The sequence below is a fragment of the Megascapheus bottae genome, chromosome 4 (assembly GCF_031878675.1).
Source record: "Megascapheus bottae isolate mThoBot1 chromosome 4, mThoBot2.hap1, whole genome shotgun sequence".
Classification (NCBI taxonomy): Eukaryota; Metazoa; Chordata; class Mammalia; order Rodentia; family Geomyidae; genus Megascapheus; species Megascapheus bottae.
In genome coordinates, this window is record NC_143512.1 from 31,936,224 (window position 1) to 31,950,560 (window position 14,337).

General features: G+C 35.0%; 1 long non-coding RNA gene across 1 annotated transcript; it reads right to left on the reverse strand.

Annotated features, from left to right (window-relative positions):
* Nucleotides 1-7,752: 7,752 nt before the first annotated feature.
* On the reverse strand, nt 7,753-12,817 carry LOC150064236 (uncharacterized). Its single transcript, XR_016535139.1, has 3 exons — nt 12,712-12,817; nt 10,359-10,435; nt 7,753-8,419 (listed from the first exon to the last, which is right to left on the reverse strand). It is a non-coding gene; the product is annotated as an uncharacterized LOC150064236 (long non-coding RNA).
* Nucleotides 12,818-14,337: the final 1,520 nt, after the last annotated feature.

Genomic DNA, 14,337 nt, shown 5'->3' on the forward strand with positions numbered 1-14,337 from the left:
AAAGCTTCCATCTCTCTCCCTTTCTTGTTTCTCAGCCACACTCCTGCTGGGATTGCCCTGGCTGCACATTTCTGAGTTGTAGTTCTTGGCCCTTGTGCTTTCTGCATGGAATGTCTGCACAGACTGACTCTGTGGTTCTTCACTCAACTCTGTTCTATTAGTGTTTCATGACAGACTGAGGTAGTGTCTGCAGCCTCCCTCGGGAGTGGCAGCAGAATCTTGCTTTTTGTCTGGTGACCCTACAGGGACTTCTCTGTCAGGATTTGGATCTCTGGTGCACAACTTGCTGCATCTAATTCTCTGCTAATTTGCATCCTAAGCGAAGTATTTTACTTTTCAGCCATCCATATTTATGATCTATCAGAGTACATGGGTGACTTCTTTCAGTGTAATTTTCCAATGCCATTACTCTCTGTGTTCCAAATTAAGGACACGGAGATAAACAGGCAAATAGTAGATATCAAATAGGGACTAGCTAAACAGGGGTAAATAAGGATAAAATAACGCTTGTGGTGAAACCAATTTAGTGGAAAAAAGGTACACATTTAATACCATCTCCTAGAATATATTAATTGTAGTACTAAAATATGCTTTGCCACTTACAGGCTAGTTTAAACTCTACAAAACACTTTCAGATGCATTTTGAAGTTACTCATAGATTTTGATCCTTATAAATGGCTAAGCAAGTGTTCTATCATTGGGCCTCTGGTCTCTTTTCAGGTTTTATTTACTTATTTTCTAGGTAGTGTCTCACCTTATTTATGAATCAATCTAAGCTCCCAGCCACCCTACTCATGTTTCCCTGTGCCACTAGAGATGGCAGGTATGTGCCACTATGCCAAGTTATTATGCTTCCCTGTAGTTGGAATAACAGATGCATTCCACTGCACAGGCAGTCCTTGAACCATGATGCACTGATCTTTACTTCCTACGTAGTTAGGATTATGGGCTTGAGCCACTGCATCACCATTCACCCAAGTTAAGAACAGAGTGAACACTGATTCCTTGTTCATACTCCAACTGCAGTTATCTACCAGGAGTAATTTAGTGCTCTGGTATCTGTCAAAATTTTCTTCATCTTGTTCAATTCTACAAACCTATTTGGGCCTTCATCATTTTTCCATTGGAGTATTATGACATCTTCTAACTACTGTGCAATTTACTTGTTACTTTTCATATGGATGCAGCTTTGATAGTCATCTATCAATCTAGTTAGAAAGCTAAACTGTCTTATGGAAATACCTTGTGTTCCCTTATATTTTCTGTATTAACTAGAAAAGCTGTATGTAGCAGAGAAATAGTAAATAGTCATTGGTTAAATTTTTATCATAGCTTAGACTAGAGGCAAATTTTTATCTAAGCTTAGACTAGAGGCAAATTGGGTCTCTCGGTAATATTCTCATTAAATTCTCTTGTTGTTTGTTTGATAAAACCTTCTGGAATAGAGTCTTGCTCAAGTTACACTGACTGTGGACTCTATAGTGATGGAAAGGAAAAAACCATTTTGGGTTGCTCTGTGATATTCAGCAAATACTAATTTGCTTTACAGATATTTTCTGCTTGTATGTGAAATATGTTATGAGATATACATATATATTTATTGAAATTTGCATATTCAAATAAGGTGGTAAAATGAATATACAATTCATTATGAGTATATCTAAATATAATCTACTTTGCTCTGAGGAAAGTGTTTCTTGGAATTACTAAGGACACCATGATATCCATATGACAATAGGATATGTAATGGCAATGAGAATTCTTTTATATGTGGTTCAGATGGCATAGAGAGAAAATAACACTAAATTTTGCTAAGTGGATGTTATGTAGAAGATGGACATAACCAAAATAGTTACATTTTATTCCCAATATATTTTTTTAATTTTCTCTTTCTTTCATTGAGAAACATATGCCAAGCTTTTGCTTACAGGACATATCTATGAAGTATAAATGTATACTGAGAAATACCAGAATCACACTCAGTGTGTTGCATGCTCAAATTACAGGAGAATAATTGAACCAAGAAGGCCATAATTGAACTTCAAGGCCATTCTAGGAATGGAATATTGAGTACATATTCTAGAAACACTTCCTAAAATATGATGTAGGTTAACTATGTGGGAGAGAAAAATAACTGAAATTAGCTATTTTGAAAATTGTTAACACTTTTTCACTTATCAAATAAACTTGAACACAAGTCTATTGTATATCTAACTACTTATGCATAAAAGTTATTTTAGGCATTCTGATTATTTTTTAAGTCAAGTAATTAAATTTTATGTCCCTGCTTAATTTGTACTCAGGACACTTTTAATATCTAAAATAAATTTTAACTTCTGATATTTAGCAATAAGTCTTGAAGATAAAACAAAATTTAGGTGTTAATAAAACACAAACATTACATGGTACATTTTTTTCTATTTTTACTGTTTATTATCTTTAAGGAGTTGTACAAAGGAGGTGGAACTTAATAAAACAGTTTACAAATACAATGCATCTTGATCAGTGTTACCCTCTTCAATGTTCTCACACCTCTGCCAGGGACCTGGACAAACTGACACAGATAATATGATATACTAAAGTATTTCAGCCTCATCAACTTCAAAAAGCTGTAATTATTTAATTCATTTTAATTACATGCCCCAATAGTTTCTATAATAATATAAGTGATAGGTATACTCCACCTCAAATTTCAGATTATGTTTGTTTGAGCAACACATATATGTATGCAACATCCCATAGTAAGAAATTAAGAATGCAATATGAACTGTAATTGAGCAAGTAAATTTTCACCTGGTCAAATTTTCTTAAAATAAATGGTTGTGAGCTTCTAGAAGATCAAAGGTAATTAATGTTTTCTAGCAGTAAGTCTGATAAACACTTGCTTGTTAAGTCAATTACATCCATACAGAACTTAAATGTGAAATAAGAGTGTACTTTAAGTACATGGCAAATAGCTTTCATGTAACAGTTCCACTAATTTGTCACTTGCTATTGCAGCAAATTTTAAAGATCAGGAGCTGGAGTTGTAAGGAGCACACATGAGCACGTAGATACCCAAGACAGAATTTTACAATCAACAATATTGCTTATTGATTTTTGCCAGTTATCACCAGAGGTCTGTTTTGAAATGACACATAAAGTCATTCATTATATAGAAAAAGTACAATCAACAAAGTACTCTACTGTTTAATAATACTTGATCTTAATCAACTAACTTGTAGCAGTTACTTGTATGCAATAACTTGTAGCAGAGTACCAGTGCTATTGGCCTAAAATGCAAGTATAATAGGAAAATCTGAGAGATGATAGAATTCCCCATTGAAGTAAAATTTAATGAGGATAGTTGAAAGATCTAATTGTGTGATATACCTGATTCCACTTTTAATTGAACTGAAATGTGTGCTCTGAAGTTTGGTATGTAATAAAATGAATTATGATTTTTCCTTCTCTCTCTTTATTTGCAGTTAAAAAATAAACTTTAACCAAAATAGAAAAAAAAGTACTTGTTCCATACTCACAAGCAGGGAATTTTTTTAACATAAGGGATTCAACTTAAAAATCTATTATGGTTAATAGAATACTATCCCAGATAAATATTCACATGCTTAATTAACTAATAAATTCTGGGATTATTATTATCATTATTACTATTATTATCACTATTATAGTTTCTGGGGCTTGAACTCTGGGCCTGGGCACTGTCCCTGAGCTGTGTAGCTCACAGCTACTGCTCTACCACTTGAACCAGAGTGTCTTTTCTGATTTTTCTGGTGGTGAGTTGGAGATCAGTGTCTCATGGACTTTCGTGCCCAGGCTGTGATCCTCAGATCTCAGCTTCCTTAGTATCTTGGATTAAAGGCATGAGCCACTGGCTTAATTGTGCGATTTCTAAGCAGTATAACATACCTTGTTCAGCTTTCACAAGCCTTGATCTTCAAGCTCATGTTTGAAATGTGTATCTTCAACTTTTGACATTGGTTTATGAAGTTTTTGCAAATGTCTGTTTAAAGGAGTTGAGTTTTCTCAAATGCTTAGTTTACACATCGATGTATTTTTTATCATCTTGTGCATGTCCTTATTTGCTTATTTGAATTGTGACTAAATTTAATTTGCTGAAATGAATGGAAGCTCTCTCTTCACCTGGGAACTGCTTAGAATAGACTTTATAGTAGTGTCTCAGTATGAACAGAATAATTTTCAACACTAGATGTCTCAGAAAATACCATTCTAAAATGAGGTATGATGTTAAACAGTAAAAAGCACATGTCTGGAGGAATGGATGTAGGGTGGGAAAAATGCATGGAGAAGCTCAGATTTGAAGTTAAAAGGAATGCCACTCAGCCGTCTCTTATTTTCCACATTTCTCACTACTTTCTTCTTGTTCCTTGCCACACAGGGTGAGGACAAGATCTCTCATAGGAGACTGGATGACTTGGCTTCAGGTCCTGACTGTCCTCTTCTGTTCATGAGAATCACCACAAATGTTTTGTCCTTGCAAGAATGTAGGGTGGTAATACAAAGGAAATAGTAGATCCTCCAGGATTATTATGGGGCTCACAGAACTAATACTGGTAAAGCATTTAGTACCAACCATAGATATAAATGTGCAATCACAATTTCTTCTAGGATTTACATTAAGTCTCCTGCTTTTGCCGAACTTCATTCCTTACCCAACCCTTATTTGTATCTTAGAGAATCAATTAAATATCATATATCATGATATGTTGACAGGTATAAATCTTGAGACAGCAGGTTATCTAATCCCTAAGGCCAAATACTCTATTAAAAAAAATCATGTTTTTTTTTTTTTTGCAGCACACATCCTGATTCAGAATCTCTAAGGTAATTATTAAAGTTGTGATATCATGTAGGTAGAGGAAAAATATCCTCTGTATATTATCCATTTTTCTCTATCCTTAATATCACATCCTTTATCCAGCTTTACCTCAGTTTTACTTTTTTGTGTGTGTAGGTCATGGGGCTTGAACTCTAGGCCTGAGTGTTGGCCCTGAGCTCTTTGGATCAAGGCTACTGCCCTACCCTCAAGCCAAATCCCACTTCCCTTTTTCTAGAGGTTACTTGGAGATAAGAGTCTCAGGTCCTTTTGTGCCTGGGCTGGCTTTGAACCTTGATCTTCAGATCTCATCTTCCTGAGTAGCTAGGATTACAGGCGTGAGCCACCATGCCCAGCCAGTTTTACATTTTCTAGTTGATAATATTGAATAATAGAGATGATAGTGATGACAAGAACAACTCACATTTTTAATACTCATTGTACATTAGAGATTACATTAAGCATTTTACCTTCATAATATTACTTTATCCACAAATACTGATATAAATTACATTAACATGCTTTTCTATGTGAACTAGTTATTAGAACGAACTCTGTGCCTCCCCCTCCCTTTCTCGTGTAAGGCTAGTGCTGCCATTTTTGTCACACTTACACTCTGAAATTTTGCTTATAAATTGGAGATGGAGTCTCATGGACTCTGCTGCCTAGGGCAGTCTCAACCTTTTGAGTAGATAGGATTATATATCTGAATCCCTAGTGCCTGACTAACTTTTTTTTTTAATCACTGAATTATATACTTAGAGAGGGGACTAACAGAAAATTTACTTCTATTTTTTATGAAAATGCTTCAAGTTTTGCAATATTAGAAACTACAGAATGAAATTAAAATTCTGTTTCAAAGTCGAGTTTAAGAAAGCCATTTCTGAATAGCAAAACCAATAATATGAGGAATTATCTTTATTTTTTTCATTCTATGGTAACCCCATGAAACAGAGATTTAAAGCTGTCCCCATTTTACATAGAAGAAGCTGGAGCTACATCACAAGATTGTGGAAACTGTATGAGCCCCAGCCAAGTTTTGACCCCAGATGATCTCCTCCCAGGGCCTATGATGATGTAGTTATATACTAATAGACAGTGCATCTCATGTATGTTTTACTTAGTACTATATAAAAGCTCAATACCTCTCAGAAAATTTTTACTTTTTTTTTAACATTTCTTTCTCCTGGACTTTATTATTGGTGTTCTCTAAGACCAGAATAATTCTACACTTTTCTGTCACACAACTCCCCTTTTATTCTTCCCTACACAATTTTATTATGTTGACTCATTCAAGTCAATATAGTTTCTGGACAGGTTAGAAAGAGAAGGACATGGCCCCTCATTACAATTATGAATCACTCTGAGGCCAAATCTGTGATTTTCAATCGTCTTGCATGCCACATTAGGTGCTGGTTGCTTCTGTGTCTGAATCATTACTGTTTGAAATCCTAAATTCAGGAAGGGATAGGAAACAGTGAGTTCTTCATGTCTTTTTTGAAGAGCAGTTCATATCATAGCTGTTTAATAAATAGTTCTTGATGATTCTATAAACCCAAGGAAAAGCTTAGGCATGGTTACTAACTTCTTCAATGATTTAGACCTGTGTGAGAGATTTGTATTTTGTCTGTGTACAACTGCATCCTATGTGTTCGTTTTCAGATTTCATCTTACTCTGGTAGTAGAAATGATTAGGTTAAGAATCACAACCCTGATAATTTAGCTTAGAGATTCTGAATCAGGATGTGAGCTGCAAAAAAGTGATTTGGTTTTTTTTTTTAGAGCATTTGGCCCTTACGTGTTAGATAACCAGCTGTCTCAAGTTTTATACTTGTCAACATCTGGTTCGGTCAGTAGGTAGCAGGCAATGGAACAGAGAAGGAAGAAATGTCTTTTCTTAGTCTGCCTCTGGAAAGTAGGACTAGGCCCCATTTTCTTTGGGGAGCAGTTGGAAAAGTACAGAATTATTTAGATTGTGTAACATTTGCACAGTGATTCACAAGCATATTTTAAGTTCTTTCTTTCAAGCCTATTAGAAGTAAATTTGTGTATTTTCCCCATTCTAGAGAAATGGTAGGGAAAGCTGTGATTTCTGTTTGAGATTGAAATGAGTTAAGAGCAGATTCTTGGAAAATAAAGACATACTTTCAAGGATAATTCTATTTTTCCAGTTTGTTAGGTCCTCTTATTTTACAAGGAAGAAAATGTCACAGAGAAAGGACAGTAGAAAGGAAAAATAATAGTAAATAAGGAAAAGAAAAAATTGAGAAAAATCACATCTTTTTCAATATTAAATGTACCTCGGTTCTGTACTGATTTCAAATTTTATTTAGGGCTAAAAGTATGGCTGGGCAGTATTGAAACCAGCCTAGCAAGCAAGCAAGCATGAAGCCCTGAGTTTGAACCCAGTGGTCAATAAAAAACAAAACAAAACAAGCATATCTTCACTGGGCTGTCTTGGTTCATATTTGTTATGTTTCTTAATCAGGAGGTCTAGGATTTTCGTTTAGGCCAGTCCATGTAAGTGTGCTCCAGTGGTATAACAGAAGCCAAACAATCAATTCTAGAAAGTGCAATGCTCTGAGTTTAAACCTCAGTATTATCACAAAAAAGAAATTCATATTTAGATGTTAGAAGATGATATTACTTTTTAAATTTAATGATATTGTCAAGGTGATGTGATATACAGAGTGAGTACATTTCTTGTTAATTTTTTAAAAATATTTCTACAGTATAATTTTGCTGCCCAGTACCTCCTCTAACCTTTCTTGGCTATATTATGAACTGGAGAAATAAACAGACCATTAGAGTTACAGGGATTGTGAATTTCAGGTGGTTAGTTTAACCAGTCTATTGACCTTTTTTTCATTTCCTTTTTCCCAAAGCAATGTTTCCTGTTCAAAAGCTTTAAATCTTAGGGCACTATTGTGGAAGTTGAGGCTCTGATCCCATGTTGGTCTTAACTCTAGGAGAACTGGGATGACTTTAGGTGAATCTTGGCTGGTCTTTGCTCAGGTGTGGCTGATTGATGATGTTCTGAGTATCTTGGTATGCTATTACCTTAATTCGTCATTGGTGTAGTCCACAGTGTGGTTTCATGTATGATGTTCTGTAAGATTGTCCACTCTACTTCCTGACAGTCCAACAACTAAGATCTTCCTGTCTCTGGAAAAGGCCAAGATGGAGTTGGGATTGCCATTTGCGATTTACATTTCCCAAATTATCAGAATACTTCCTCTACCTAACTCCCAGAACCATTTATTTCTGCCTCAGGGAGTGAAGGAAATTCCACATCCTGCTTATACCACATCAAAGAGGAGGAAACTTCTTTCTTGGCCCATCTCCACTGTTCTACTTTGGTTAATTCCTTAGTTAATTCCAAGAATTCTAAAACATTGTTGCTTTTCATGTTCTCCCCAAATTTGAATATACTTTCCTTCTTTGGGATTATATCTAGTATGCCTAAGTCAAGGGCAAAAGATATTCTTCTTCTGTTGAATGCTTCATATAACACATGAAAAGGTTGATCTCATTCTTCAGGAAGAATTCCTTCCATTTTACTCTCCTTTCTTCTACTTCAGTCTTGTAACAAAGTGCAAAGAGAAATCAGAACAATTATTAATTCAATTTATTTTATTTTTAAAAATATTTTATTAACATTGATTTCTACATCATATTTCAAATGTCATGTTTAACAAACAAGTATTCAAGAAGGGACTCTATATACAATCACTAGCACATAGATTTTTAGAACATAATTAAAATTAAGCTGAGGGGTTGTATATTATAGATACATATCAATCTATATAACATTATGTCTATAAACTACATAGTATTATTTTATAAATATGTATATATATATTTTTTTTTTTCTGGACTTGGGATCTGAACTCAGCCTGCGCAATGTCCTTGAGCTTTTTTTTCTGCTCAAGAATAGCCAGTCTAGAGCCACTTCCAGATTTTTCTGAGTATTTTACTGAAAATAAGAATCTCATAGACATCCCTTCCTGGGCTGGTTTCAAACCATGATCCTCAGATTTCAGCCTCCTGAGTAGCTAGGATTATAGCTGTGAGCCACCAGTACCAGGCTACAAATATATGTATTTATGTGTTAGTAGATGCCTACTGGAATAGCAATAGAGGTTGTATCAGACTGATATTTAATGACTATGAATTGAAAAGAAACTGAGAGCCAAGTGTGATTCTACCAGTTTATTTATTTGCAATTTGTATTACATTCAAGAGAATTTGTAAATAATCCACAAAGCATTGAAGGAATTTATGCTCACTGTATCTAGAAATAGTAGTCTTGTTTTTGGACTTAGTGATTCTAATCTTAACTTGTGACTTTAAGCAACTCAAACATAACATTTAACATTTCCTTACCTCTAACACAGAATAAGATTTATCCTTCGTTCATCATGAAGAGCTTATGTGAAAATTAAAGTAAGAATATATATATATATATATATGTGCGTGTGTGTGTTTTTGTGTGTCTCTCTGTGTGTGTTTATACCCTGTGAATTGCCTTTAGAATATTTTTTTAAAGGAAGAATTCTGGAAGAAAACATCTCTAGAAAGGGCAGAGTCCTCACTCTAATCACTTGGACAAGTTTAACCTAAAGGTTCTAACATCAGTTCCATAATTCTTTGGCTTCCTAACCTTGTGCAGTCATGCTGAATCTGCCAAAGGTTGTTTATGTACATTGCCTGTAACGCTTTTGTCCCTGAAAGAGTAATGTTTTTCTTTTTTTTTTGGGGGGGGGGAGTGGGGTCAGTCGTGGGGCTTGAACTTTAGGCTTGGACATTTTCCCGAGCTCTTAAGTTCAAGGCTAGCGCTTTACCCTTTGAGCCACAGTGCACTTCCGGTTTTCTGTTGTTTACTTGGAGAAAAATGTCTCACAGACTCTTTTGCCCAGTCTGTCTTTGAATCTCAGTCCTTAAATCTCTGCCTCTGGAGTAGCCAGATTTGCAGGTCTGAGCCACCTGGCAAGAGAAAGTTTTTGAAATGAATAATTAAAAAGTATAACACTGTATTTTCCCTGTGGCTGTTAGAGGGCTTTACGTGCAATCCAAAAATATTGTAGGATAGTTATAATCCTCATCACAATCATAAAGTAGTAAATGGTGAAATATATGCTAAAAACTTTGATGATTTCAAATTTTTTTATAATACTATATATATCAATTAAATATTTTCATTTATAATTTGAAACACCATGCTTATCATTAATCTATATAAATCATATCTGTGCATAAAACACATATAGTATAACACACGAGCAAGCAATCTGAAAAACTAGTGCAGCATGAAAATCCAAGCTTAATAAATGCCTTAAGTTGTTGGTCGTTAGGCAAGTTATATAAAAGTCTTCTTTTGGTGGGACCCTTTTTTCTCTCATGCCATTAAAAGGTATTTTCCACACTTACTCTCTAAGTCAGTGCTCATTTAGATGTTTGCTAATATAAAGTCCCAGCAGCCACAGAAACATTGCACTTAGTTGATCTCTGTAATACTAGCTTTTGGAGGCTCTTAATTCTCCAATCAAAAGATTCTGCCCAAGTTTTTACAGATAGAACAACTTGGTTTGTGCAATACTGAAAGAGAAAATTAAAGAGAAAGACAGCTTCAGTTAGATTACTATAATGGTCTCTGTGGTACAATATATAAAGTTTATTTCTTTCTTAAGGTTAACATTTGTTACCACAAATCTCTGAAGATTGAAGTCTTGATCAAAAGTAATGTGCAGGAGAAATATTTTATTTAAATATCTGTTACAAAATAAAATCTATGGTGAATTTCTAATCAGGCTTCTTTTCAATGACTAAATAATGCTTTAAAAATGTGAAAAAATCTCTGAGATGCATTTATTCTCAACAAGTAGTCTTTGAGATGAAGATTTTCAATTTGGTATTGATTTTAGAATAAACATTTATGATTTCCCTTTCTTTGTTAGTGTGTTTCTGTAAATTATGGAATATTTTATCCTAAAATCAAATGATATCATGTGAAGGAAAAAAAACTGAGTTACATTTTATTATGTGTAGCTCATTAAATATCCTGTTATAAAAATGAGGTTGCGGTCATGAGTGTTATAGTCATTATTCCTGACAGATCTTTCTGTATTTTTAGCAATTTGGGGTTACTTTGCAATGTAACCCAAATAACCTGAAAATGTCTTTTTACAGCTGTCTTCCAAAAAAAGAATGCTTCTGGTCAAGAAAAGAGCTTAATTTTGGAGGCACAATTTAAAAAAATAAGCAAAATGAAACCAATATGAATAATTATCCTTTAAATTCAAAGTTTTCTCTCTGTAATTTAATTCCAAAGTAATATATATATATATATATATATATCAGCTACATAATATTAACCTGAGGGATGTCCTTAAGAATTGTTTTATCTCTAGGGAAGGGGGGGAAATAAGATGAGGGGCGGGGGTGTGGGGGGGAAATGGGGACCAAGACATGAGAAAGGGTATCAATGTTTGTGAAGTAATGCACCTTTTATCTGGTGAATATAATGTAACCCTTCCATTAATTACAATAAAAATATATGGAAAAAATAACTTCAGTGAGCATAAAAATCACTTGGATGGGCTGGGAGCATGGCCTAGTGATAACATGCTTGCCTAGCATGAACAAAGCCGTGGGTTTGATTCCCCAATACCACATACACAGAAAAAGCTGGAAGTGGTGCTGTGGCTCAAGTAGTAGAGCCCCAGAACTGGCAAAAATAAAATAAAATATTTGAAAACAAAGAATTGTTTCATCTCTGAAAAGAAAACTAGAAGCTTATTGAAATTAATAGCAAAAGTAAATATTTATTGAATGTCAGCAGTGAAGGAGATATTGAATTCTAGGATGACTTAATAGTTTATTTCTGGTTAAGTCAGGCTTATTTTCTGTCATGCAATAAGAAATGCAGCAGCCTCATAGGTTGAACTAGGAAAAATACCAGTTATGTGCAAATGCAAAGCTACTTTCAGGGGATCCTATATGTTTGCAATCCTTCTTTGTTTGTTTGGGACAGTTCCTTTTTTTGTTGTTTTGTTTTATTTTTGGCTACCCAAATTTTTCTTTGGTATTCTTTAACCTAAATGGCACGTATTTTTCTCAATTATTGGTCTAACTTTAAAAGTACATAGAGAACTATGGTTTATAAAAAAGGCCAGGTTTATAAAGATACTTTTCTTAGCAGAGTCTCAGTTTCTCTCTTTTCTTTTTCTTTCCTCCTTCTCTTCTTTCTCCTTCCCTCATTTCACTTCTTTCTCCTTCCCTCCTTTTATTTTACTTGTAGATCTGCTTTTTTTTTTTGTCTTTCCATGTGGATTTTTTTTACCTGTACTCTACTCCATTTTAAAAGTAGCACAATGCATATTTTATTCTTGAAACACTATACATTTTATAATTAAAAGTTGTCAAAATAGGGAAGATTTTATATCACAGATCATATATTAACAGCATATAATCTACCTATGGAAAGTAAAATATGTGAAAAGTACTTGTACAGCTTTCTTAAGTCCACAGTTTATTCACAGAAAAATCTGAAATTTTCATCCTAATTATGTTTTGAAGAATTTTTAGGCTGGGCAATGGTGGCTCATGTCTGTAATCCTAGCTATGCAGGAGGCTGAGATCTGAAAATCATGGTTCAAAGCCAGCCTGGGCACCAAAGTCCCTGAGACTCTTGTCTTCAGCTAATCACCAAAAACCTGAAATGGAACTGTGTGTGACTCAAGTGATAGAGCATTAGCCTTGAGCTAAAGAGCTCAGGGACAGGGCCCAGGCAAAAAGTTCAAGCCCTAAGACAGACAAACAAGAAAAAAAATAAGGAAGAAAATTTGTTATTTCAAAGCACAAACTAGCTTTACCTTGTCTTAAGCAGTTTTGTAGCCATGTACTGGACATCAATTTCTTAGACTTAGCATTCTATGAGCCGTAGATCAAGCTGGACAACAGATTCGCTTAGAGCCCAGTTACAAGCATCATCATGGAAATAAATGAACCAAAGAAAACAATGTAACTATTCCCTATGTATTGGGGATTATGACATATCTGTAGCATTGTTGTGCATTACTCAGAAAATGAGGTCTGGGGGGCCAAGATTTTGGGCTAGTGGGAAAGTGTTTGCCTCCCATGCACAAGGACCGGGGTTTGATTCCTTAGTACTACATACATAGAAAAAAGCTGGAAATGGTGCTGAGGCTCAAATGGTAGAACTCTAGCCCTGAGAAAGTCCAAGCGCAGTGCTCAGATCCTGAGCTCAAGCCCAGGACTGGCAAAAACAAAACAAAACAAAAAATGAAGTCTGTAGCTTGGCACCCATGGTTCATGCTTGTAAACCCTAACTAATCAGGAAGCCGAGATCTGAGGACTGCAGTTTGAAGCCAGCCCAGGAAGGAAAGTCCTTGAGACTCTGAACTCCAATAAACTACTAAAAAAAAACCCAAAATGCCAGAAATGAAGCTATGGCAAGGAGAGTCCCCAGGCCCTGAGTTCAAGTCCCAGGACTGGCACAGAAATTTTTAACTAACTAAATAATGAGGGTGATATGTACTCTCTGCCTTTATATACTTGAACTAAAACCCTAACTGTAGAGGTATGTTTCTAGAGGTGTTTCAATATTTTTGACAAACTAACCTGTAGTTCAGTGAGAAAAGTGCATACATCAAAGTAAACTCTTTGGAATTGGGGCTCTATTAGGGAATGTTCTTTTTTTAAATAATTTTTTATTGTGATTAATAGAAGGGTTACATTATATTCACCAGATAGAAGGTGCATAACTTCACAAACATTGATACCCTTTCTCATGACATGGTCCCCATTTCCCTCCCACCCTCCCCCTGCTTATCATGATTTCCCCCCTTCCCTATCCAATTGTAACAATATGAGGTAACCAAGGGATGGCAAAAGAGATGAGAGATAGATAACATAGTACATTAAGGACAACACTCACTCATTATATGGCTTTTGTTTCTTTATCCTGGAGGTCTTTACATTTAGTGTCATACTATTTGGCCTAATGTCTCTAGATTTCGTTCTATTATAAATCTCTGCTAGGAGAGCCCAAGGTTTCTACTGATTATGACAAATGAGGGAGACTATTGGGCCTGTGTTCCTTTGAGTCTGGCTTACTTCACTTAATATGATTTTTTCTAAGTCTTTCTATTTTCTTATAAATGGGGCGATGTCATTCTTTCTGACAGCAGCATAGAATTCCATTGTGTATAAATACCACATCTTGTTGATCCACTCATCAACTGAGGGACAGCTGGGTTGGTTCCATATCTTTGCTATGGTAAATAGTGCTACAATGAACGTCATTGTAGGGAATGTTATTTTAAGGAATTGAGTGTAACAACCAGACATTAGTAAGGAGGAAATTCTTATTTTCACTGCTCAGTACAGGAGAAACCTACAGAGGAATAAATAATCTTATACTTCCACAGTGTAGAAATAGTATTTTAGGACAAGATTTCAATTTTTCATTTAGGTTT